The sequence below is a fragment of the Oryctolagus cuniculus genome, chromosome 4, assembly GCF_964237555.1.
Source record: "Oryctolagus cuniculus chromosome 4, mOryCun1.1, whole genome shotgun sequence".
Taxonomy (NCBI): Eukaryota; Metazoa; Chordata; class Mammalia; order Lagomorpha; family Leporidae; genus Oryctolagus; species Oryctolagus cuniculus.
The window spans coordinates 102,953,827-102,980,405 of record NC_091435.1 but is presented as its reverse complement, the minus strand read 5'-3'; the positions used below and the strand labels follow the sequence as shown (position 1 = coordinate 102,980,405).

At 44.0% G+C, this 26,579-nt stretch overlaps 1 long non-coding RNA gene across 1 annotated transcript; it reads right to left on the bottom strand.

The window, feature by feature from the left end:
- Positions 1-2,964: 2,964 nt before the first annotated feature.
- Positions 2,965-13,364, bottom strand: LOC127482899 (uncharacterized). The gene is made up of 2 exons (XR_007908804.2): positions 7,127-13,364; positions 2,965-7,011 (listed from the first exon to the last, which is right to left on the bottom strand). It is a non-coding gene; the product is annotated as an uncharacterized lncRNA (long non-coding RNA).
- Between the last annotated feature and the right edge of the window lie 13,215 nt (positions 13,365-26,579).

Here is a 26,579-nt window from a genome sequence, read left to right as displayed (position 1 = left end):
GGTTTTAATTTCAAAAGTGAAATTTCATTCTGGATGACCACCATTTTTTGTTCTCATAGGTCGCACAAAACAGAGAAAGAAAGGATCAACCCAAAGGGAGAAAGAAAGGATCAACCAGACATGCATCTACATTAACTTCAGACCAATTGAACAGTAAAATATAGGCTAGCAGTTCAAACACGTATGAAGCTGGCTTTTACTTTTTCTGGCAACTTCTTGAAATTCAGCTTTTCCTGAGTTAGATCTAGAACAGAAAGCATGACAAACTTCAGGTCTTCAGCATAAATACAGTCGTGGTTATTTTGTGAATGCTCATTGACCTATAGCGTCTTCACAGTGCAACTAAGAGACTTGAGGGTTTTAGAATAACATAGATGTCGTATGGAAATTCAGAAAAATGCTGCACTTCCAGTCTAACAGAAACCAATAGCATTCCCAGCCAATGCAGTAGGGCCAAGGGCTGGCAAGTAGACCAGTGAGTGAGAAGCAAGTGTGTGAGGGCCTACCACTGCACCTTTAACCAACCTTAGCTGCAAGTCTAGAAGCACCCTTGAAAATTTGGTTCACCGCCAGATTTTGCATTACATTCAACATGGGATTTCAGTCGCTTACTGCAAAAAATCTATGTGACTTAAAGGGACAGAATGATGCCCTGTGCTACAAACTTGCAGATGTTAACCCTTTACTCTAACATTGCAGGATGGTATGTAGGGATGTTGCTCAAAAGTCTTCAATCAGATTTCCTTTTTTCCTAAACCTGACATATTTTAGAGTTCCCTTTCATTTAAAATAATAAAGATTCCATGCAAATTAGCAGAACAACTTTGCAAGCTTGATTAAAAGGTTTCTAGGAATGGGTTTTATTTTTCAATCACATTTTTCTCCATGAAAACCTTTATTAGATTCTCAACCCGAAGTGTGTTCTGGCCGTATAATTTAGCAGAATGCTGCACTTCCAATAAGCCTATTTTCATCATGCAGTCAATTGTTCATCATGAATATAAATATAATCCATAGGCTTCAAGAAAAAGTGGTACACTTTCAGGACTACCTTAAAATAAAAGTTGTATAAATTGTCACTGAAAATTACACGGCCACATTACCTGTATTTCAAATTGTACTGATTAAGTCTTTCATATACCAACCTATTCAACAGAGATAATTAGATAGCACAGGAAGCTCTAACATTATAAAATCAAAGAACTTAAGCCTCATTGTAAGCTGTAAGTGCCAAGCAGGCTTGCGTCTCTAATGTTTATAAGGCATGAATGCCACCTACTGGCAGCATTAAAGATTGCAATGTCTGACCAAGAGCCGCTACTTCAACCTTGCAATCTGACCAAGTTTTCCCCTGTAGCCGAAATGCACTAGTGATGTTGGGTGTACAGTTTGCCTTTCTAGTTGTTGATTTATTTTAAGGAAACCACACAAAAACAGTTTCCTTTTGACATTATGTCTTACATGTGTATGTGCTGCACACATGTGCATACATTTGTTCACTTGTCTCTTCAGAGATTCTCCTCGTTTGCTAGAATGTAACCTCAGCAAGAGCAGCAACATGTTCTCTTCATTGATATATCCCCTGGGATCTGACCAGTGTCTGGAACTGCATCAATATTCATTGTTTATTTTTTAATATTCATTGTTGAAATGAATGAAGGAATAAATGAGCAAAATGAAAACACTAAGGTCATACAGCATCTTGTCTAGTAGCCTAGGTTTAAAGACAAACAGATCTGGTTCCTGCCACCCATGTGGGAGGCCAGGGTGGAGTTTCTGGCTCCCGGTTGCAGCCTGACCTACCACTGGTCATTGTAGGCATTTAAGATTTAGGGAGTGAATCAACTGGCAGAAGATCTCAGAGTCTCTCTCTCTCTCTCTCTCTCTCTCTCTCACACACACACACACACACACACACTGCCTTCCAAATAAATAAATAAATCTTTACAAAAACATCACAACCATTACTATTAACTATAATCTTAACATAGTTAAGAGGTCTGTCAGAAACTTCACAGACATTCCAGTGTTTACATTTTTATTTATTTATTTGAGAGTCAGAGAGATAGAAAGACAAGCTGGCATACAGTCACCTTCCATCCTCTGATTTATTCCACTAATGCCCACAACAGCCAGGGTTAGGCCCTGCCAAAGCTGGGTTTCCCATCTGGGTTTCCCACGTGGGTGACAGGGACAAAACTGCTTGAGCCATCACCTGCTGCCTATTAATGCAGAAATCTGGAATCAGAGCTGGGGCCAGGACTTGAACCCAGGCACTGAGATATGGGATGCAGGCATCCCAAGCAGCATCATAACCACTAGGCCAAACAGTTACCCAATCAAGGAGCTTTGTTTCTGTGGTGCATGCCAACAGCCCACCCATCTCCCTCACTTTTTTTTTTTTTTTTTTTTTTTTTTTTACAGGCAGAGTTAGACAGTGAGAGAGAGACAGAGAGACAGAGAGAAAGTCTTCCTTCCATTGGTTCACCCTCCCCCCAAATGGCTGCTGCGGCTGGCGCACTGCACTGGTCCGAAGCCAGGAGCCAGGTGCTTCCTCCTGGTCTCCTTTGCGGGTGCAGGGCCCAAGCACCTGGGCCATCCTCCACTGCCTTCCCAGGCCACAGCAGAGAGCTGGACTGGAAGAGGAGCAACCAGGACTAGCACCCGGTGCCCCAACTGGGACTAGAACTCGGGGTGCCGGGGCCACAGGCAGAGGGTTAGCCAAGCGAGCCGCGGCACCGGCCTCCCTCATTCTTGACTTCTCTTCCCAGTCTGCATCTGACCTGCAAAATCCTCCAGTTCCACCAAGTGCTAGGACCCAGCTGGTATCCATCATTCAGCATCAGCCTTCAGATAGTCACAGGTCCTTGGGATTGCTAGGACGGTGGCATGACATTTAGCTCACTGTTCTACAATTTTCTAACCATACTGTATGCACTTGAATAGTTTAGAACTCTCTGGAGGGGTTTACCAGGGTTTTAATTTTATTACAGCTGATATCACACTTATTGCCTGCCAGCAAGCCAGTTTGTACTTGCCAGGAACTATCTACCCTTGAGTGCATCTTTTGGAACGTTGGGCAGGTCCCAGAGCACCACAGAAGCTGACGTGGGCATCTCACGGAGTGGGAAGTCCCTGGGTGGTGGAGCTGCTGCCCAGCGGAACCACATCATAAAGCGCTGTGTTCTCACGGCGTGCTCTGCTGGCCTCGGTGTTGTCGTGTTCTGGTTCCTCAGCCTGGGTCCTCTCGTGGAATTAGTTTGCTTCCAATAGGAATCTGGGCTGCATGATGCTCCTGGTTCACATTCAGTGGGGAAGAATGATTGGTTCCGGGAGGATCCCCGCAGCGGGAGGAAGAGCTTTCCCATTCATCAGACAGACTGCTCCTCCTGGCTCCACGGTCAGAGGACTAACAGGACTGAAACATACCCACCTCAGCTGGCTGGCTTCACATTACTCTCATTGGCCTTGAGCCTTTGACCTGAGTTCTTTCTTTCTCTGAGTTCCATGAGGAGGGGAGAAGACCTGAACAAAACAAAACAAAACAGGAAAGAAGGAGGGAGGGAGGAAGGGAGGAAGGGAGGAAGGGAGGAAGGGAGGAAGGGAGGAAGGAAGGAAGGAAGGAAAAGAAAAGGAAGGAAAGAGAGAATGGAAACAGGGCAGGTCTCTGGAAGGCCCCTCGCTAAGGAGCACACAAAGGACATTACATTGTAGTTTCTGATTTTAAAAGCTTTAAATTCCTGGGGCCTGTGCTGTGGCGCAGCAGGTTAACGCCCTGGCCTGAAACGCCGGCATCCAATATGGGCGCCGGTTCAAGACCTGGCTGCTCCTCTTCCGATCCAGCTCTCTGCTATGGCCTGGGAAAGCAGCAGAAGATGGCCCAAATCCTTGGGCCTCTGCACCCGCGTGGGAGACCCGGAAGAAGCTCCTGGCTCCTGGCTTCAGATCGGCGCAGCTCCAGCCGTGGCAGCCATCCGGGGAGTGAACCAATGGATGGAAGACCCCTCTCTCTCTGCCTCTCCTTTTCTCTGTGTAACTCTGACTTTCAAATAAATAAATAAAAATCTCTTTAAAAAAGAAGTTTAAAATCCCTAAAATAATGCTTTTACAGGAATACTTTTTCGCAGTTCACATACAAAGAACCCAATATGCTTCAATAGAAATATTATGTAGTCATGCCTGAAATGCTATAGATATTATGCAGACTTTCGCTAAACATGGGGCAGATTTGACAACAGGAACACACTTGGGTCCAAGTGTCCATCGTTTCTTTGGGTCTAGGTCTTTCTATTGTTCAAGACGAAATAAATGAGTTCGACCAGCACCGTGGCTCACTAGGCTAATCCTCCGCCTGTGGCACCGGCACACCGGGTTCTAGTCCTGGTTGGGGGGCCAGATTCTGCCCAGTTGCTCCTCTTCCAGGCCAGCTCTCTGCTGTGGCCCAGGGGTGCAGTGGAGGATGACCCAAGTGCTTGGGCCCTGCACCCCATGGGAGACCAGGAGGAAGCACCTGGCTCCTGGCTTTGGATTGGCGCAGCACGCCAGCCACAGCAGCCATTTGGGGGGTGAACCAACGGCAGGAAGACTTTTCTCTCTGTCTCTCTGTCTCTCTCTCTCACTGTCTAACTCTGCCTCTAAAAAACAAAAAGAAAGAAAGAAAGAAAGAAAGAAAGAAAGAAAGAAAGGAGTTCAAAGACCTTTCCCAATTTTTACACTTTTTTCTGTGAATCCATATCCACATATGTCAGCAACATGAACATACATGTCAATTTACACATGTTTTTATTCATCATTCAAGTAAACTATTGACCTCCTATTATATGGACTCCATTCGATGAGGAAGGGACAAAGACTTTTACAAGGATGAGGCAACTTCCTGCCTTCCAGAGCCTTCTCTGGGGAGAAAAAGCAGAGAGAAGGAAAGTTTAAAAATAGGGCAGCAAACAGTTGCTAAGCAACCACAGAATGGAACTGAGGTGCACTCTGGGAGGGAAGAGGAAGGTGAGGGCTAGGTTAGGTTACACCTAGACGAGGACACGTGGTTTAGAAGACGGGACAAAATGGGGAAGGAGCAATAAGCACACAGTGTGGATCAGGACCTGATTTACTGTGTCTGTGAAACCGAGTGGACGCGAACGACTGTGATGATGGATGATGTTGATGATGCTTCATGTGGTAGCTGAAGGTTCTTGTGACCTACCCAGGGCCACCACTTTAATTAAAATCTTTCATTTAATCTTCACAATAACTCTGGGGGAAACTGTGTCATCGTCCATATTTGACCCTCAATTTATCTTGCCCAGGGTTTTTTGGTTGTTTTTTTTTTTAAGTATTAAATCTGTGTTTAGAACACAAGCCCCTGGGGCAGGCAGTTGCTGGCACAGCAGTTACAATTCTGCTTTGGATGCCACATTCTGTATCAGAGTGTCAATTCAAGTCCTGGCTTCCCCACTTCTGATCCAGTGTACTGCTAATGCACACCCTGGGAGGTGACAGGTGATAGTTCAATTAGGTGAGTCCCTGTCACCACTCATGTGGGAGACCCCGTTAGAGTCTGGGCACCTGGCTTTGGCCTGGCCCGTACCGGCTGTTGCAGGCATTTGGGGAGTGAGTCAGTAGATGGACTATCTCCAACTGTCTCTGTCTCTCTGCCCTTCAAATAAAATAAACATTAATAAAAATTTTAAAAAGGGACCCATGTGCCTGCAACTGTACAGGCACAATGCCTTCAGCACACTTCTCGGCCTCTTTGAAATGTGGTAACTCTCAAACAGCCCACAAATCTGAGAGGCAGACCACGTGTCCGTGTATCCAAGGGAGTCCACTTAGGAAAACAAACATGTTTACAGCCAGGGCTTTCATTCAGATGGAAATAGCTTTCCTAAAAAGCACCCTTGCTTGCAGAAGACTGCATGGATTCACAAGTTAGATCATCTCCTCACCAGACAGGATTATGACACAAAAGGAGGGCGTTGCTGGCATTGGAGGCACTGCATTGTAGCATCGGGAAATATTAATGACACAAAGACAGACTTTGCCTTTTATCTTAAAATTGGACTGAGGGGCTTTGTTGGAAAGTGATAATAGCCCCCTGGATTGCTTGATATTCTGCATATGATCCTATTGCTGTGTGTGAGAGAGAGAGAGAGAGAGAGAGAGAGAGAGAGCAGAGTGGGGGGAGGTGCAGGGATCTTTACTCTAAGCAGACACTGCACATTCACCTCTGTTAACCACAAAACAGTGTCCCTTCCATGGGACATTGAGTCCAGCACAGCATGTATTCTGAGCTCTTAGGGCAGTTTCTGGGTCCCAGACACACTATAATAGGACGAGTGCACATGTTTCTCTCTCTCTCTCTCTCTCTCTCTCTCACACACACACACACACACACACACACACAGCCATCCAGTCTGCACTGTTCAAAGGAAGATGAAGTTCCTACCTCTCTACTCAAATCCCAAACACACTCCCCGGGAAACCATGTACCACGGCTGCTGAACTTTCTTTACCAGCCACCCTTTCCTCCCCAGCAATTGTGAAAAATGCCTTTTGATCTGTGACCTGCATTGAAAAACTGACATCTGGTGGGTCGGGTGGTAATTAGACTTCATTTAAAAGTTATTTCTGCCTTGTTAACTGAGTTACTCTGTGATCAAATTATGGGATAATTTAGAGGAATTCAGGCATATTGATTGTATAATCCATAATGTGTGTAATTAATAACTACCCCCTAAAAGCTCTGTGTGAGAAATTGTAAGGATTCACATTAGACAAAAAGTCAAGACCTGAATGGTGCTTTCTCCTCCATGCCTTTTATTAACTAGACATAAAAGGGAAAGCTTTCAAAGGAGATGAAATCAAGGTCCGCTGCCACAATTCATCGACACTGCCGCACGACTTATGTCCCCAGGGGCCTCAGCCTGGTGCCAGCTGGAAGCCCCCTTGTCCTGGGTGCCTGAGGCATCCTGTTCCTGGAACCACACCTCTAGAAGGGGTAACTCGAAAAGTTCACTGAACACAGAATTAGAAGATAAGTTTGGGTACAGAAAGACACATCACCCATGAACTTTTTGAAGGCCCTTTAAGTGCATGCATTTCAAAATGTTTCACACCCAGATAAACTTACCTTTTGATTCCTTCTTTCCATGAACTTTTTGAAGTACTCTTGTATAAGACCTTCCTGGCTGCCGACTTCTCATTGATAGATTCAGCCATCATTTTTTAGTTATAGATGGGGTTTCTCCAAGCCATGGAGCTTGCAGTGGCACAGGCTGTCCTAGGTAGCAATGAACTGATGCCAGCAATTCAGTCTGTAGAGAATATTTCTAACAAAACTCCGTAACAACAACAAAAAGTTAGCGTTGGTTGTAATAAGGTGACAAGTGTCAGATCTCTGTATCCTTGATTTTTATCCTGCTGCTTCCACTCATACCAGGCCACCCAAAATATGCACACCACCATAAACAAATATTGTCTGTCATTACCCAGAACATTTGCCCAGACTTTTTTCTGTTCTTCTCCCCTGTGAGCTGAGATGAACTTCCGGCAAGACAGAGGGACAAGGTGAGCTCAGTGCTGCAGGCCAAGTTAAAAGCGCTCCTTCGTCTTGATCTATTTTGCTGCTGTCAGGCCTGCAAAGAGCCTTATGGCAGCTGAACAAGAGGAGCCCTGAGAAGTGAAGAAAACAGAGTTCATTCACAATGAAGAGAGTGCCTGGCCTGCATGTGCATCACAGGAGGTGGGGTCCTGTTTGGTGCTTACACACAGGTCATCTGGGCACCTGCGCCAGTGCATCACCCTTTGTCTCCACCCACTAAGGAACTACTTGGTGGAAATGGTGACATAATAATTGCAGCTTACATTTGTGAAGCTCTGCATTCTTCTGTGTGTTTTTATTTCATCATTGAAATAACTCTAGGAGGGGCCAGTGCTGCGGCATAGCAGGTTAAGCCCCCATCTGCAGCGCCGACATCCCATACGGGCTCTGGTTTGAGTCCCAGCTGCTCCACTCTGAATCTGGCTCCTTGCTAATGTGCCTGGGAAGGCAATGGAAGACGGCTCAAGTGCTGGGACCCCTGTACTTATAGGGGAGACCTGGAAGAATCTGCTGTCTCCTGGCTTTGGAAACTGACACAGCCCCAGCCATTGCAGTCATCTGGGAAGCGAACCAGAGGATGGAATCTCTCTCTCTTTCTCTCTCTGTAAAATCTGACTTGCAAAAATAAATAAATAATTCTTTAAGAAGGAGGAGGAGGAAGAAAAGTAGAAGGAGAAGGAGAGATGCCAGAAACCAAGAGATCTCCAAAGGAAAGATGGCTGACTAACCAACCGTAAAGCACTTCCTGGGCCAAGGGCTATTTTGACATAGCCGCCAGATTAGCCTCTTAGTGCTGCCATACAAATTATCACAGACATGGTACTTAAACCACAGAAGTTTACTTCCTCACAAATCCAAAAGCTGGAAGATCATTGTTGGCAAAGTTGGTTTCTTCTGAAGCCTCTTTCCTTGCTTTGTAGATGGCCATCTTCTCCCTGTGTCTTCCAATGGTCATTTTTCTATGTATGTCTGTGTCCTAATCTCTTATTTTTTAATGAATTATATATTTATAAGGCAGAACAACAAAGAGAGGGGGAGAGAGATTCAGAGAAAGAGATCTTCCATCTGCTGGTTCACCCACCAGATGGCCACAATGACCATGGCTAGACCAGGCCAAAGCCAGGAGCCAGGAACTCCATCCTGGTCTCCCACAGATGACAATGTCTCAAGTACTTGGACCACCATCAGCTGTTTCTCAGATGTATTGGGAAGCTGGATCAGAAGCAAAGCAGCCAGGGCTCTAACCCATACTCTAATATAAGATGCTGGAGTCAGAAGCAGTGGCTTAAACCACTGTGCCTTAATGCTGGCTCCACTCACCTCTTCTTTTTATGAGGACACAGGTCATGTTGAATTAGGGCCCACCACCACGGTCTCATTTAACTTGAGTTCCCTCTTTAAAGACCCAATCTCTGAATACAGTCAAGCTGGAGTACTGAAGGTTTGGATTTCAACTTAAGAATTTGGGGTAAAGGGACCAGCGTCATGACGTAGCAGGTTAAGCCACTGCCTGTGACACCAGCATCCCATGTGGGCACGGATTCAAGTCCCAGCCACTCTACTTCTAATCCAGCTCCTTGCTAATGTGCCCAGGAAATCAGCAGAAGATGGCCCAAGTCCTTGGGCCCCTGCACCCACGTAGGAAACCTGGAAGAATCTCTAGGCTCCTAGCTTCAGTCTGGCACATCTCCAGTGATTGCAGCCAATTAGGGAGTAAACTAGCAGAAGCAAGGTCTCTCTCTCTCTCTCTCTCTCTCTCTCTCTGTAATTGTGCCCTTCAAACAAATAAAAATAAATCTTAAATAAAAGAGTTTGGGTGGAGGGGAAGACACAGTCCAGCCTCTAGCACCTCACCCACACATCCCCATGCTCTTAACCTCCAAGCTTTCAGTACAATAGTCTAAACACATTGTCTTGAGTAAGAGAAAATTGGTGGAAACAAAAGACAAAGTTGTCATCCATACATGGAGTTAATGAAAAAAAATAGAAGGGAAGACAGTCACCAAAAGAAGAGATGCAAGGCAGAGAATAAGTATTTAGCAGAAGCAGGATCAAGAATTAAAGACAGACACACTAGGAACAGTTCAACTCTTCCTCCACCGTGGAGGTTCTAGAATGATGGGCCATGAGCGTGTTTGGTTTTGTTTGTTGTAAATGTTAGAGGAATGATAACTCCTGATGTCTGCACATCTTTGACATAATGATGAATACTAGGGCAATTTTTCAGTGTATTACTATTAAATCCCAGCCTACTTATCCAATCAGGAGGCACGCCACCCTTTGTGATACAAATGGGATCCAATGAGTCACCTCTGGATTCCCAGCCCATTTCATCATGCCTCAACACTAAAACAGAACTAGCAAGGATGTCAAGTTCTAGAGACATGAAGAACAGTGAGTATCTCCTTGGATTCAAGAAAGCACCATAATTCAAAATCAAACGTGCATCAGGCTGAGAAAGAAAGCCAAGTGATTCACAAAAGCTTTTGCCCCACCCTGTGTGGTGGAATGTGAAGGCAGGACTAATACTATCAAACCTCCTAGCAATTCACAGCCAGCATTTTCAACTAAAGATCATTGTGGTCTCCTTGCCTTCAGTAAGCCTATTAAATAAGTTACACTAATAAATGAATCTCCTTCTCAATTACTATATTATCCTAAGCCCTTTCTGCTAACAAGGTAAAGAAGAAAATCCTCCCTTTTATTCTATTTCTAAGTGAATGGCATACTTTTGGGACTGACCGATAGGACCCTTGTGCCATTTTGGTACCATATGCCAGCTGGCCAGTACAAATGGGGAGTGTACAGAACTGAGTCCTGTATCAGAAGTCTCAGCTGGCCACAGATAAAGTCACCATGCCAAAAGCATAAGTTAACACCAACAGTGTGTGTATGTGTGTGTGTGTACGTGTGTGTGTGTGTGTGAGAGAGAGAGAGAGAGAGAAAGAGAGTGTATGGGTCTATATGTGTTTCGTGATATGAAAAAATACAAGTTATTGCCAGTTGTTCTTCATACTGATAATAAGCAAATGCAGATGGTCAGATAAACTAACTTTCTCATCAGTTTGGAATCATGTGGAGCAAATGGGTGCAAACAACAGAAAAGAGAAGAACAACCAAGAAGAGAAAAAAGAGAAATAAGATATTTTATGGTATATTAAAGTGTGGGGACTGGCACTGTATTTTACTAAAACACACACACACACACACACACACACACACACACGGCATCCCATCCATGTTCTTCATACTCAAAAGTTACAAACTGGCCAGTCTGACAAGAATTAGGCAGCTACAAGAATAGGAAGCAGCATGAAGCCCTCAGGGCCCTACGATAGGAGGCCATGGCAGCTTCCGCCAAGGCTTCAGATCACCATCCAGGGCCAGGGTCAAGGCCAGGGCTCACGCCACACTCAAGCTATAGAGCTCACAGAGGAAAGATTGAGGCCAAGGATTGGCTCTCAGTGACCAAGCAGGGCCATCTGGTCTAGGACATAAAGGTCAAATCCCTCACACAGATCTGCCACTTCTCCATGCCCATCTAGTCATCTGTGTTCATGGTTTCTTTCCCAGGGGTATCCCACAGGTGTGAGGTTTGGTAATTATGCAATGAGCATATCGACTTGGATCTTCAACGCTCCAAGCAAGTAGCCACCGACACCGCAGGAGCCCTCCTCCTGGATGAGCTCTCCATTGCGCTGGCAACTGAGACTGCCTGAGGAACAAGAAGGCAAGCCCCACACCACCCCATTCAAGGTGACAGGCCACTGCAGTTCAGGCTAGAGCTCTTCACCCTCACCGGCAGACATCCTGGGAGTTGGGGCTGGTGGCTGGTATGGACAACTGCTACCCCTCAGCCATGGGCTTCACTTCTACCCTGGGCAGATAGATTTATTTATTTATCTATTTTTGTCAAAGCCACCTTTTGATGCCATCTCTGAGACTTACTGCTATCTGATGATCCCTGACCTCTGGAAAGAGATTATGTCCATCAAGTGTTCCTGTCAGGAATTCAGTGACACTCACTGTCTCATAAAGAACCACACACAGTTTCCATGCAGAGGACCCAGGCCCCAGCAGAGGGTGTGTACACCAGAAAAATAAAATGAATTAATCCTGTTTTTAAGGAAAAACAGTAAGGAAAAATAAACGAATAGAATCAATGTCTAAGACCTTAAATAAGCCAAATATTCATAACTTAGGGGTAATATGCAGGACTCTAAGGAAATACTGGCATGGGTGTAGTGGGAACTAACAACAACCATGGTATTTGGGGCTTGGGAAGCTTTGCGGCAGGGAGGGGTGAGCCCAGCCACTAGGAGACCATGCTTGGGTGCAGGACAGAAGGGGATGCGAAGGGGCAGAAGTCCTGGGGAAGTGACAAGAAGCTCTTCATGCACTGAGGTCGAGAAGAGGCAGAAGTACCTGGCACAGAGCCAGTGCTGTCAACCGGAGTTCTAGCTAATACCAGTACCTACAACAAGAGCCCGGGGTTCACTGCCAAGGCCATGAAGGCTGCCTGCAACAACAGGCACATCGGTTAAGTCAAGGCGTGAAAGCAGGACATGGTTACCAGCCAGAACTTAGAGACAATCCCAGTGCTATTTCAAAACCAGCAGGATTTAGAGAAGATTTTGACAAGCAGGGGTTCATGATAGAGTTAGAAGAACCTGAACAGGAGAAACTGAATAAGAATGTGCTAGAAATCAGTGGGCTTGAAGCAGTTCTCGCTATACCCTTGCGATTAAAACCCTCCAAGGTGGGCAGGCACTGTGGCACAGCAGATTAAGCTACCACTTGGGATGCCCGCATCCCCTATTCAAGTGCCAGTTCAAGTCCCGGCTACTCCACTTCCAATCGAGCTCTCTGCTAATGTGTCTGGGAGGCAGCAGATGAAGCCTCAAGTACTTGGACCTCTGTCACCAATGTGGGAAACATGGATAGAGTTGCTGGCTCCTGACATCAGCCTGGTTTAGCCATGGCTATTGTGAACATTTGTGGAGTGAGCCAACTCATGGAAGAATCTCCTTCTCTCTCTCTTTCCCCCGCCTCATTTCAAATAAATAATAAATCTTAAAAAATAAAAAGCACAAATAAGAAGTAAGAGGAAGACAATGACAGGAAGGAATTGGAGACGCAGGATGGATGCATGTGACTCTCTGAGTTTATGTGTGCGGCAGACAGGACAGGGTGCAGGAAGATTCCGTCACTCTCCACAGCAGTAGGACTCCATCATGGCTCACTCTCTGCATAGCCTGGCCTGCATCTAACAGTCAGGTGAGCCAGGAGGTGCCTACTGTTTACAATGCTGAGTTTCTATAAAATCAACAGTATTTGGAAAGCCAGCATTCAGCCTCTGGACTGCACTAACTCCACTGCTGAACCCTCAATGGAAAGGGTCAACTGTTTGCAGTTGAAATGACCTAAAACTCTGGCCTCTGTCCTTTTAAGACAGACAACTTGTTGCACATCTCTTTGTAAGACTTGTATGGTGCTGACAGAAAAGCCTTTTTTTTTTAAATGCCCCAGGTTTTCCCCTGTCCTTAGGTGCAGTAACACAGTTTCCTCAAGAGCTATACTTCTGCCCCATCACCCATGCACTGGCCCTTGTGCTCACCTCTCTGGCCCACTCCTCTCACTCCCCTTGTCTTTCAGCATTGGTGACACTGGTTTGAAATGGATGGTGCTCTCTGGAGAGCAAGTGAGATGATCGGAATTCCATTCTGTGGGCCGGCGCTGCGGCTCACTAGGCTAATCCTCCGCCTTATGGCGCCGGCACACTGGGTTCTAGTCCCGGTCGGGGCACCGGATTCTGTCCTGGTTGCCCCTCTTCCAGGCCAGCTCTCTGCTGTGGCCAGGGAGTGCAGTGGAGGATGACCCAAGTCCTTGGGCCCTGCACCCCATGGGAGACCAGGAGAAGAACCTGGCTCCTGCCATCGGATCAGCGCGGTGCGCCGGCTGCAGCGCGCCGCGGCGGCCATTGGAGGGTGAACCAACGGCAAAGGAAGACCTTTCTCTCTGTCTCTCTTTCTCACTGTCCACTCTGCCTGTCAAAAAAAAAAAAAAAAAAAGAATTCCATTCTGGCCAGTTTTCTAACATTCTCTCAGGTCCTTGTTGCTCGTTGTGATAACTGATAGATAACCCACTGGAAGCATAGCTGTATGTTTATGCTCACATGAAATTTTGGTTTGAGCTCACTATTAAATATCTGGATTAATTAAAAAAAGAAGAAAATACTGGAAAAAAACAAAATAGCAATTTTTAAATACTGGATGCATTATAGCAAAATAGACATGTGGCAAATTGATATATTTCCACGAACCAAAAGAATTCCAAAAATGGCACTTCTGTCACTGATACCATCAATTACTGAAGATTCTTTTGGTAACAAGGAATACAGACTTTCCAGATGCAGAGAGAAATGAAGAGGGAGAGGAGAATGAACTTCTTAGAAGGACACTGGAAGGATTTGTGAAGCTCTAGGAGCTTCATAGGCAATTTCCTATAGAGCATTGATTTCCAACCTTGATTACATAATAGAATCACATGGGTAACCTTGAGAAACAAGCAAGGCACTGGCTCCACTCAGGCAAATTACACTGGAATCTCTGGGGGCGGAGCCCATGAATAAATATACTTTAAAAGTTCCCTAGCTGATTTTAATGCATGGCCAGGGGTTGAGAACTACTCTTCTGGAATGGTAGAATTAACATCACTCAATCTTAATGACTCCTGGGTCTAGTGTTTGTAGCTCAAAAATTCTGAAATTCCCAGGAGAGAGAGCTTAAGTGGCACAGTGCTCCTTCGTAAGATACCATTTTAAAAAATCAGCTGCTGCCAAGAAAGAAGGGTCATTTTAGACCAGACATGGTAACTAGAAGTTGCTGTCTGCAGATCAGAGCACATTGAATTATTGTGAGCTGGGCAGCTCCCCAAAGGGTGTTTATTAAACACGCATGGGCGTGGTGCATGTGTCGTGCTTAACTAATACTCTTTTCTTCTCTGAGAACACTCCCAGATAAAATGATAGGACAAGGTCCAGGTTCCAACCAGACAGCCCAGGATGACACCAAGATGAGTGCAGAGATGTTTCACACATGCTAGCCAGTGAATGAACACTGCTTCTCTATTCACTTATTCAAACATCCATGCCACCTGCTGGAAGGCCCGTGTTAGTGAATAGAAAAAGGATTTGTAATTATTGTAACAAAGCCCAAGTCTGTTCTGTCCACCTTGTAAATAAATGGGTGTGAAATAATAGCCTAAGCAATAAAGGTAAAACTTCTTTCAAATGATAAGTATTTCTCATTTTTTATTTATACAAATGGTAAATTAATAAGACTTCCTTTTTCCTAACAAGAGTGCGAAGATTAACTTTATTCTGAATTTCATCCTAACACAACTTGAATTGAACAAGTTGAATCAAACATTTTAAGGCAATAAGTAAACAATTATTCCAACTGTGACATAGGTATTAAAGGGAGAGTACACAGCATGTGTGGAATAGTTCATCAAACAGAAAGAGAGTCAGGACTCACCAGTGAGCATGCAATAGAATGTCAGAATGAATGATTTCTTTTTAAGGGTTATGCAAGTGCATGCTGACGGCGCACAGTGAGTTTGAATCATGAGCCCAGCCCTAACCCCAGAGCGGGCCTCACTGCCCATGAAATAGGCTGGGAGTCGATCTCCTGACAGCAGTGTCAGCCAGCATTTTGTTGCTACAACAAAATATCTGAGGTAATGTAAATTTAAAAGAAGAGGGCTTTTTGCTTTATCATATTTTTTTCTCACAGTTCTGAATGTTGATTTGGCCTCTGGTGAAGGTGCTCTTTCTGACATAGTCCTGAGTTGGTACTGGCATCACATGGGAAGAGAAAGAGAGTACATATATCTCTCTGTGGCTGTGTGGGCTCTTATACCACCACCAAGACTGAATCTCCAACCCAGTGAACTAATCCAACCTAATCACTTCTCCAAGGCCCCACCTTGACACAATCGGATTGACCTTCACCTTAGCACTATCAACACAAGACTTAATGGACTAAACTTTCAAGCTTGAAAGGACAAATATTCAAACCATAGCCATATCCCACTGAAACGCAAATCACACAAGAGTGTAGGTGTCATAAAGGAAAAGTTATATCTTCATCCTGGAAACTCTGTGGCTGTGGAGAGAAGAGATAAAATAATGGAGAACTGAAATGTCAGATGAAGCATATGGTGACTATAACACCACAATACAAAATGGTCTTTCTCTGCGATCCTCCAAATAGAAGTTGTGATAAAGAATTTGAACGACAAAGAATTTAAGAGAGGAAAAATACCACAGAGGTAGCTAGATCTGAGACAGGTAAAAGAACCAGACAATAAATCATGTGTCATCAATCAAGGGGAAAAAAATCATGGAGGCTGCAGAGAACATACCCTCAGAATGACCTAGGGTGAGGGAGCTAGAATGTTTATACATGAATTTCCATCAGCCAGATTTGGAGTTGAGGGGGTAACAGGCAGGTTATAATACCTGGCAACTTAGGCCTGTCAGGCATGTGGGAAGATTGTCTCCAATGACTTGTGAAAGCCCTCAGAGAATGAGATGTGGTGCTGGCATTGACCTCAGTCGGCCTACAATGCAACAGTAAGATTTCAGTGGATGGAGTAAGCCCAAATAGCATGTGCTGCAACAAGGCCTAATGAGACTCAGAGGAAGGAGCACTGGATTTCATATGAGGATCCCTATGTTTGTGGCCATATCATTAATACCTACTCCTGGGGCTGGTGTGAAAAGCAGAAGCAAATGATACATGCTTCACAAAGCATAAAGTATAACGTGAACTCTAGCTTCTCTTGTTAACTGATGATTTTTTAAATGGACTTATTATACTCACTATTTGGGGAAAAGTCTGTGGAGTCAGTCTTGGGTTCATTTCTCCACTCCACCACTTGTGACTGTAGGAACTAGATTCATTACTTAACCTCCCATTGGACCCATGTTGTTGAGGTTAAAAGCAATTAAGCATCTGATCCATCTAGGACAGGTCCAGCGTATGGTAAGAATCCAAATGTTAGCTGCCATCATTTTCCTTAACATCACTAAGTAGAAACATGTGAATGTGATATATAAAGTGAACCATACTGCATTCTATAACAGTTAATCTCCCTTGATCTACTGCAAAAGCTAGTATACTCAATAACAATGAAATGTGTGGATGCAGAGAGAGAGGAGAGGAACTGTGGCACTGTGATTAGAGACTGTGGGGTTAACGGTTAAAAAGGAAAATTCATTTCATGTTACTCTGTTTCCAGGTCCCTCCAAAGCAAATGTTCAACATTTTCTACATTTGTTCTTGTTGCTGGCTAGTGGGAGCTTAAATTACACCAGCAAACAAATGCTACCAGGAGAGTACAGTTCTGTGAAACTTAAACCAATTGCTATTATGGAAAAGCTTTTTTCATATGTCTGCTTCTCTGCTTTTGTAAATAGAACATTGAGAACATAATTGAATATTTGATGATTGAAAATCTAACAGTGTCTGTGGGTTCTCATGCTGAACCTCACTGTCATCACACAGGCCTGCAGGAGTACTTGTTGGGGAGCAACAGATTAGAATTTTTAAGGCATTGAAATGCTCCCTTAAGGCACTTTTGATCTTTACCATTTAAAAAATAAATATGTATTTGATATCAGTTTGGTAATATTGTTGCTTATGAATTTTCTCCATCTGATTTGAGTTTAAAGGAATTCTGTTACTGCTAACTAGGTGAAAAGAGCTCTTTGCCTCTTTCTGCAGAGTGGAGAAAGGGGAGGGCGTCCTTCATCACCTCCCTCGGCACTGAGGGACTCAACACTCGCCTCTATGTTGTCTAGACTTGATAAAGTTGGTGTGCCCACCCTCTTGGGAAATCTCCTAGGAGTGTCTTGAGTGCTTCAGGATAGAGTTGGTATAAAGGGTCATGCCCATCGGATCCCGCCTCAGCTGCCCCTGTTCTGGCCTCTCTTCCTTTTCCCAGCTCTGTCCACAAGGACCTATCCTGGAGTAAAGAGCCCAGGATGCAGTTCCTCATGACCTTTCCTCCACCATCTTATCACGCCATAATCTGCACCTGGACCTCTTAACAGATACCAGAGGGGAGGAGCCAAAGTGGAGGAGGGTGAGCAGTGTGGGGGACATCATAGAGAAACTACTGGTTCAGAAGACAATCCCTGTGCAAATGAAATGGAATTACCTGATTAACGACTGGAGAGTCCCAGAATGAGAGAATCACTGACTTCATCAAAGTCTTCTGTCTCTCCATAATATTCGGGCTCAGTGGATGGAGGATGTGAAAGTACAAGACACTTTTCAAGACTCTCCCCCAGGCATGTTGCAGTAAAAATACAGTCTATCCGGACTGAGCTCTATTTGTTTCCTCCTTGGTTTATAGCTCTGGTGTGCTGTTTGGGGTTATTTATGGATATTTTACTAGGAAGTTTTTTTTTTTTTTTTTTTTTTTTTTTTTTTTTTTTTTGACAGGCAGAGTGGACAGTGAGAGAGAGAGACAGAGAGAAAGGTCTTCCTTTGCCGTTGGTTCACCCTCCAATGGCCGCCGCTGCAGCCGGCGCACCGCGCTGATCCTGGCAGGAGCCAGGAGCCAGGTGCTTTTCCTGGTCTCCCATGGGGTGCAGGGCCCAAGCACCTGGGCCATCCTCCACTGCACTCCCTGGCCATAGCAGAGAGCTGGCCTGGAAGAGGGGCAACCGGGACAGAATCCGGCGCCCCAACCGGGACTAGAACCCGGTGTGCCGGCGCCGCAAGGTGGAGGATTAGCCTATTGAGCCACGGCGCCGGCTACTAGGAAGTTTTGAGGAGACTTTATCAGACATTGATTATTGGCTATAATTTCTTTTTTAATTTGTTTTCTTTTTATTATTTAATAAATGTGAATTTACAAAGTGCAACTTTTGTGTTGTTGTGGCTCCCCCCCGCAACCTCCCTCCCTCCCGCGGCCCTCCCCTCCCCCACTCCCTCTCCCATCCCGCCCTTCATCGAGTTTCATTTTCAATTACCTTCATATACAGAAGATCAACTTAGTATATACTAAGCAAGAATTTCAACAGGCTGCACTCACACAACCACACAAGGTATAGGGTATTGTTCGACTAGTAGTGTTGTTTTTAAGTTTCATAGTAAAACATATTAAGAACAGAGATCCTACGTGGGGAGCCTGTACCCAGTGACTCCTATTGTAGATTTAACAATTGGCACTCTTATTTACGGCGTCAGCAATCACCCGGGGCTCTTAATTATTGGCTATAATTTCAACCCAGAAATACCAGAATGAGCAAAACAAAAATTCAGTTACAATAAAAGTGTTACAGAGAAGCCATCTAACCACCGTCAGTAGATATTTAGAATATAGTAAAATAGTGCCGGCTTCTGTGAACTAAAGCTCATGCCCTCAGCTCATGAGACAGCTCTTGAAGCAGAAACTACCAGATGTCTAAGCCAATAGCTATTATATCCTTCCTCTTCAAACACCCCAGTTTTTAATACATTACAGCCACAGATAAAATATTCATTTTCAGCCTTCCCTGCAGCTGAAGGGCAATGTGACCAAATTCTAGCTACTAAGTTCTGGGTGTATGGGGCATCCAGAAATGGGAAGAAGTTCTTTTCCTCCACATAACTCCATCCCTGCCTCTTGGAATGCAGATGTAGTGGCCACAGCTCCAGGAGCAACCTAAAACATGAGCTTCAGAGTGTTGTGTCAGAGATAACAGAGCAGATAAATGGAAAGAGCCTGGATCACTGCTAACTTTCTTGAATCCTTATTTGAATCTTATATTTCTGGTTAAAAACCACCTAGAAGTTGGTGCATAAAACAACAGCAATATGTACTGTAATTCTCTCCCATGATTTAAGGGTTGACTAGTCAACAAGGCAGCTCTCACCGAGGATTTCTCAGATAGGCTGGAGTCCCTCAAAGACTTCCTCACTCAGGTATGTTGAGCTGAATGTTATTTGGCTGGAATCTCAACTGCAGGTGTAAGTTCAAACATATGGTTTCCCAGCATAGACTTTACTTCCTGGTAACATGACAGACCCAATAACAGAAGGCAGCAAACCCTATGTAGCTCTCATGACCTAGCTTCAGAAGATACCTAGCGTCACTTCTGCTGCACTCTAACAAATCACAGGTTCTGTCCAGCTTCCAAGATAGAGGGCTCAGATTTACTTCTGGAAGGAGGAAGGAAAGGGATGACAAGGCAATATTTTAAAAAGAACAGATGGTACTGTTTATGGCCATCTTGGAAAAATAAAATCTATCATAACCCCATGCTCCCACACTAGTCCTGAATGACCTACTTCCACGTGTATCTCATCTGAGAAGTAAACATCTATCTCATTTAAGCCAAAGTTATTAACGGTTCAGTCACATGCAGCCTAACCAGAACCTAAATGATCCTACTCCATCCTGGGTCCTCACTCAAGATTTTATTTACTTTTTTACACACAGCTCTAACCAGTTTGTTTCATTGTAAGTCTACTTCCAAAGAAGACTAATGACAATAGAAGAGAAGGGGAGGGAGGGAAGAAGGAAGTGCCATTAGACTCAAATCAAGCACACTCATAATATTACAAATTGAGGAGAGAAATGGAGAAGTCATAAAATGGAAAGCCTTACTTTCAGGTTTAGCTATCTGTGACCACTTAGTAAAGTAGACAAGCAGTTTAACGTGAATCCAAGAATCCTTGAGTTTGTAAGTAAATTCAGTGGAATTCACACATTAATTAGGGCTCTAAAATATTAAGAAACCTAAGGGCTTGCCCTGACTGTTGATGAACAACTTAATATGTTATCCCTCTTAGTATCTTTTTTTGTTTGTTCTACTTAATACTTTTGGTTGAATACTGTAATCAATACACAGTTATTCTCAAGTGTTGAAACTTAACTGAAAAGTGATTGCTGTTAAATATGAGAGTGGGAATAAGAGAGGGAAGAGATGTGCAATTTGGGACATGCTCAAGCTGACTTACCTCAAACGGTAGAGTTAGAAACATACCAGGGGATTCCAATTCAATCCCATCAAGGTGGCATGTACCAATGCCATCTCACTAGTCCCGGTGATCAATTTCTGTTCACAATTGATCGTAATGATAGGACTAAGAACCAAAGGGAGCACATAAACAAGAATAGTGTCTGCAAATACTAGCTGATAGAATAAAAAAGGGAGAGAACGATCCAACATGGGAAGCGAGATACACAGCAGACTCATAGAATGGCAGATGTCCTAAACAGCACTCTGGCCTCAGAATCAGCCCTTAAGGCATGCAGATCTGGCTGAAAAGCCCATGAGAGTATTACAGGCATGGAAAGCCAAAACACTCTGGCAAAAAAAAAAAAAAAAAAAAAAAAACACAAACACACACCTAAATGAAAGATCTCCGTGAGTGAGATCCCAGTGAAAAGAACAGGTCATCAAAGAAGGAGGTACCTTTCTCTGAAGGGAGGAGAGAACTTCCACTTTGACTATGACCTTGTCTAAATATGATCAGAGTAGGTGAACTCAAAAGGCTTCCATAGCCTTGGCAACTCATGACAAGAGCCTAGAGGGTTACTGACACCATAAACAAGAGTGTCAATTTGTTAAGTCAGCAACAGGAGTCACTGTGTACTTACTCCTCATGTAGGATCACTGTCCTTAATGTGCTGTACATTGTGATTTAATGCTATAGCTAGTACTCAAACAGTATTTTTCACTTTGTGTTTCTATGTGGGTGCAAACTGTTGAAATCTTTACTTAATATATGCTAAACTGATCTTCTGTATATAAAGAGAATTGAAAATGAATCTTGATGTGAATGGAAGGGGGGAGGGAGAGGGAAAGGGGAGGGTTGCGGTTGGGAGGGTAGTTATGGGGGGGGAAGCCATTGTAATCCATAAGCTGTACTGTACTTTGGAAATTTATCTTCATTAAATAAAAGTTAAAAAAAAAAGAAACCTAAGGGCTAACTCTTGACAATCTCATTAAAGATAATCTTTGTACATCTTATCTCTGAAGATAATTTTGGAGAAAAGATTTCCCTCACACATTTTTGGGACATGATTTCATATTCTCATGTTTTTCTACTTAAAAAATTCCTGAGAGATAATTTATTAATTTCCAATTACATTTTTAAAGAAAGTAAAAGAACAAATAAAACACATAAAGTGTCATTAATTCAATCAGAACGCGATCTGCACATTAATTCTTTACCTGGAGGAATCATGCCCTGGGGAGCATGACAGCATCATGTCTCTGTAAAAACTCAAAGAGGGGTTGCCAATGGGAAAGCCCACTGTTAACAGACTCCTCCCAAGTCTCCACCTTCTCATTGGGAAGCTAGAGTTCATGTTTGCTTCCATAGTTTCTTGTTATGATCTGCTTGGGCTCCCAATACTTTTCTTGCTTCTCCAAGTTCTAAAGTGGCTTAGAATTATCCAATATTAATTCAGTTTAGGAACTCAAAAGAAGAAACAGTACTTCATTTAGCATCTTCTTTTTTTATATAACAGATTTCGGTATGCTTTTTCTTTTTTTAATAGAAAGCTTTTATTTAATAAATATAAATTTCATAGGTACAACTTTTGATATATAGCAGTTCTTACCCCCATACCCGCCCTCCCACCCCCAAACCATCCCACCTCCTACTCCCTCTCCCATCCCATTCTTCATTAAGATTCATTTTAAGTTATCTTTATATACAGAAGATCAACTCTATACTAAGTAAAGATTTTAACAGTTTGCACCCACACAGACACAAAGTATAAAGCACTATTTGAAGACTAGTTTTAGTGTTAATTCTCTTTTTTTAAAAAAAGAGATTGGTTTATTTATTCAAAAGTCAGAGTTACACAGAGAGAGAGGAGAGGAAGAGAGAGAGAGAGGTCTTCCATCTGATGGTTCACTCCCCAATTGGCCGCAATGGCCAGAGCTGCACCCATCTGAAGCCAAGAGCCAGGAGTTTCTTCCAGGTCTCTCACATAGGTACAGGGGCCCAAGGACTTGGGCCATCTTCTACTGCCATCCCAGGCCATAGCAGAGAGCTGGATCACAAGCCAGGATCAGAGCGCCACGGCTCAATAGGCTAATCCTCTGCCTGCGGTGCCAGCACACCGGGTTCTAGTCCAGGTCGGGGCACCAGATCCTGTCCCAGTCGCTCCTCTTCCAGTCCAGCTCTCTGCTGTGGCCCAGGGAGTGCAGTGGAGGATGGCCCAAGTCCTTGGGTCCTGCACCTGCATGGGAGACCAGGAAGAAGCACCTGGATCCTGGCTTCGGATTAGCATGGTGCAGCAGCCATTGGAGGGTGAACCAATGGAAAAGGAAGACTTTTCTCTCTGTCTCTCTCTCTCGCTGTTCACTCTGCCTGTCAAAAAAAAAAGAAGAAGAAGAAGAAGAAGAAGAAGAAGAAGAAGAAGTGGAGCACCCAAGTCTCGAATTGTAGCCCATATGGGATGCCAGTGCTTCAGGCCAGGGCATTAACCCACTGTGCCACAAAGCAAGGCCCAGTGTTAATTCTCATAGTACAACACATAAAGGACAGAGGTCCTACATGGGGAGCAAGTGCACAGTGAGTCCTGTTGTTGATTTAACAATTGATACTCTTATTTATGACATCAGTGGTCACAGAGGCTCTTATCATGATTTGCCAAGGCTATGGAAGGCTCTTGAGTCTACAAACTCCGACATTATTTAGACAAGGCCATAGTCAAAGTGGAAGTTCTCTCCTCCTTTCAGAGAAAGGTACCTCTTTCTTTGGTGGCTCCTTCTTTCCACTGGGATCTCACTCACAGAGATCTTTCTTTCATGTAGGTCATTTTTTGCCAGTGTCTTGGCTTTCCAAGCCTGAAATGCTCTCATGGGCTTTTTAGCCAGATCCAAATGCCTTAAAGGCTGATTCTGAGGCCAGAGTGCTGTTTAGGGCATTTGTCATTCTATGAGTCTGCTGTGTATCCTCATTTAGCATCTTCTTCTTTCATGAACTCAAAGGAAAAGCAGCAAAAGACTTAAAATATAAATATATTTCCTCACTGCCAGTGTCAAAAAAATAAAACACATCTAATGCCTGGCACCATTTAAGTCTTTCCCTTCTTGGTTCTATTTGGCCTTCCTGAATATATATTTCTAACATCAATCTCTCATCCCTACTAGCCTTCAGAACTTTCTACACTTCATTTCATGGAACTCACATGTACTTACTCAAAGACTTACATGTCATTATTACCCCAGACACAGCTCACATCCAAGCCTTAAGGAGTTGGAGGTGCAGACCCACACTATACCAGCTCTGACATTGAGCCTGTTATTCTCATTGCCAGAAATGCACACCCTCTGTTTCTACCTATTTTCACTCACTTTAAGACCCACTTCCAAGATCTCATTTTCTATGAAGTCTTTCTTCCTCCTCTAAACTCAAATTAACCTCTCCCACCACATTCAACAAATAAATATTGGAGTGTCTACTGATTGTCGTGCCCTATTTGAGGAATAAGACACACAATAGGGAAATAAGCATTGGACATGCCACCCTTCTACCAAAAAGATAAACATTAATAAAATATTCAATGAGTAAGATTGACTGCGCTATATGACATAATTGTGTGGCTATGGTGCTATGATATGGAGATGTGACAAGTCATATGTCAAGACAGAAACTGTGAAAGGCCTGAAATCATGTCTAACTTGAAGTTAACAAAATAGACTGATAATTGTGTACATATAATAATGACAGGAGATACAAGACTCCAGGATCAGAGACATGGATAGCTTCTTACTCACACTAAAAGCATCAGCCATGGGGTTCATATTTTATTGCTTCCTCAAAGTGCCATCTCCACAGTCCAACAGCAGGAGGGATGGATGCTACCTGATCTTGCAATAAAGTGCACAGAGAGAAACCCTGAATTTGACAGACAAGGATCTCCATCTCCCTGTCCCTCTGGAGAGAAGAGAGACAAATGTAGACAAATTTCCTCCAGGGAGGGGAAAGACAGTACTCTGTCATTCCAGTCATCTCCAGGGATTCAGAGAGGTATGTCTCAAAATCTTTCCAGGGAAACACTGTCTTAGCTTCCAAGGTTATCTGCTTTTCAAACATATTATTTGCACAGAAGGTTTAGACCAGAGAGGAAAGAAAAATCTCCTCACATCATGAAGATCAGTGGAGTGTTTCCTGCAGAAATAAAGGTTTTGCTGAAGAATGGTAAGAGTCAACGGGATTGGGATTGCAATACCAGGGGCAGGAGAAGGCATGGTGCTTTCAAGTGCCATGTGGCTATAGCATGTGTCACAAGGTGAATCTAGAGACACCAACAAGGACCCAATCATGCAGGCCTTCAATGGTCCATTTGAAAAGTCACTTAGACCAAGAGCAGTGGGAAGCTAAAGATGTATTTTAAGCCAAAGTACAGTACGAGGAAGTTTGCATTTCCACAAAGCCACTCTCTGTGCTGTGGAGGATGGACTGGAGGCAAGGTAAGACCTCGTGTTGCAGCCTCACAGGGACTTCTACTGATGGCACATCCTTTGTGCTGGTTTCTGCCACACCCCACTCTTCCTCTTGTACCCCCGACACAGTGCAGCCCAGTACATCAGGACTTGTCATTGTGGAGGAGGAAAAATAGCCTCTCTACCCTCAAAGGTCCCCAGCTGGGCCTGAGAGTTAAATTAACGTAGGATCGATCAACAGAAGAGAAACACGCCAACTTATTTAGTGCAAATTTTACATGGCATGGGAGCCTTCAATAGGATATAAAGACCCAAAGAAGCAGCTAGTGTCAAGCACTGATCTACAGAATTGGACAAAGAGTGGTAACTTGTGAGACTGAGACAAGACAGAGAGGCCTGGGCTAAGGAACTTCATTGTTTACAAAAGTGGCTGGAAGGTAAGCATTGTATGCCAAGGATTATTTTGTACATATTTCCTTTAGCCTCAAATTCCCATCCTTGCTGATAGGAGTATTGGTTCATAGAGAAGACACCTTTCACACAGGAGTTTCATCTCCTATTTTTAATAATGAAAAAGAAATCAGAAGGATCTTCTTGCACCTGCTGTTTTTCAAGTGATTAATGCTCAAAACAGCCAATATTCCAGAGTGTATATTTGAAACTCCTTCATTATGCATCATTTGTTGCTTACCTACAACAGACAGAACACCAATTTGGATCAAAAATTATTTTGAGGGTTGGTGCAGTAGTGTAATAGGTTCAGCCTCCACCTGCAGGAGCCAACATCCATATGAGCACTGGTTTGAGACCTGGCTGCTCCCCTGCTTCTTTTTTTTCTTTTTAAGATTTATTTATTCATTTGAAAGTCAAAGTCACACAGAGAGAGAAGGAGGAGAAAGAGAAAGAGAGAGGTCTCCCATCTGGTGGTTCACTCTCCAGTTGGCTGCAATGGCCAGAGCTGCACCCATCCAAAGCCAGGAATCAGGAGCTTCTTCCAGGTCTCCCATGCAGGTGCAGGGACCCAAGGACTTGGGCCATCTTATTCTGTTTTCTCAGGCCATAGCAGAGAGCTGGATAGGAAATGGAGCATCCAGGACGTGAGCTAGCGCCCATGATGGGATGCCAACACTGCAGGCAGCAGCTTTACCCACTATGCCCACAACACTGGCCTCTGCTCCACTTCGGATCCAGTTCTCTGCTTATGGCCTGGGAAAGCAGTGGAAGATGGCCCAAATACTTGGGCCCCTGCACCCACGTGGGAGACTCAGAAGAAGCTCCTGGTTCCTGGCATCAGATCAGCCTTGCTCCATCCATTGTGGCCATTTGGGGAGTGAACCAGCAGATGAAAGACCCCACTCTCTATCTCTCCCTTTCTCTCTCTAACTCTGCCTCTCAAATAAATAAATAAGTCTTTAAAAATTATTTTTATTGTTGAATCAGTAATACCAGGAGCCCCTGCCTCCCTGTAGTTCCCACATTAATGTGCTTTGACATAAGAATGTGGCTCATTT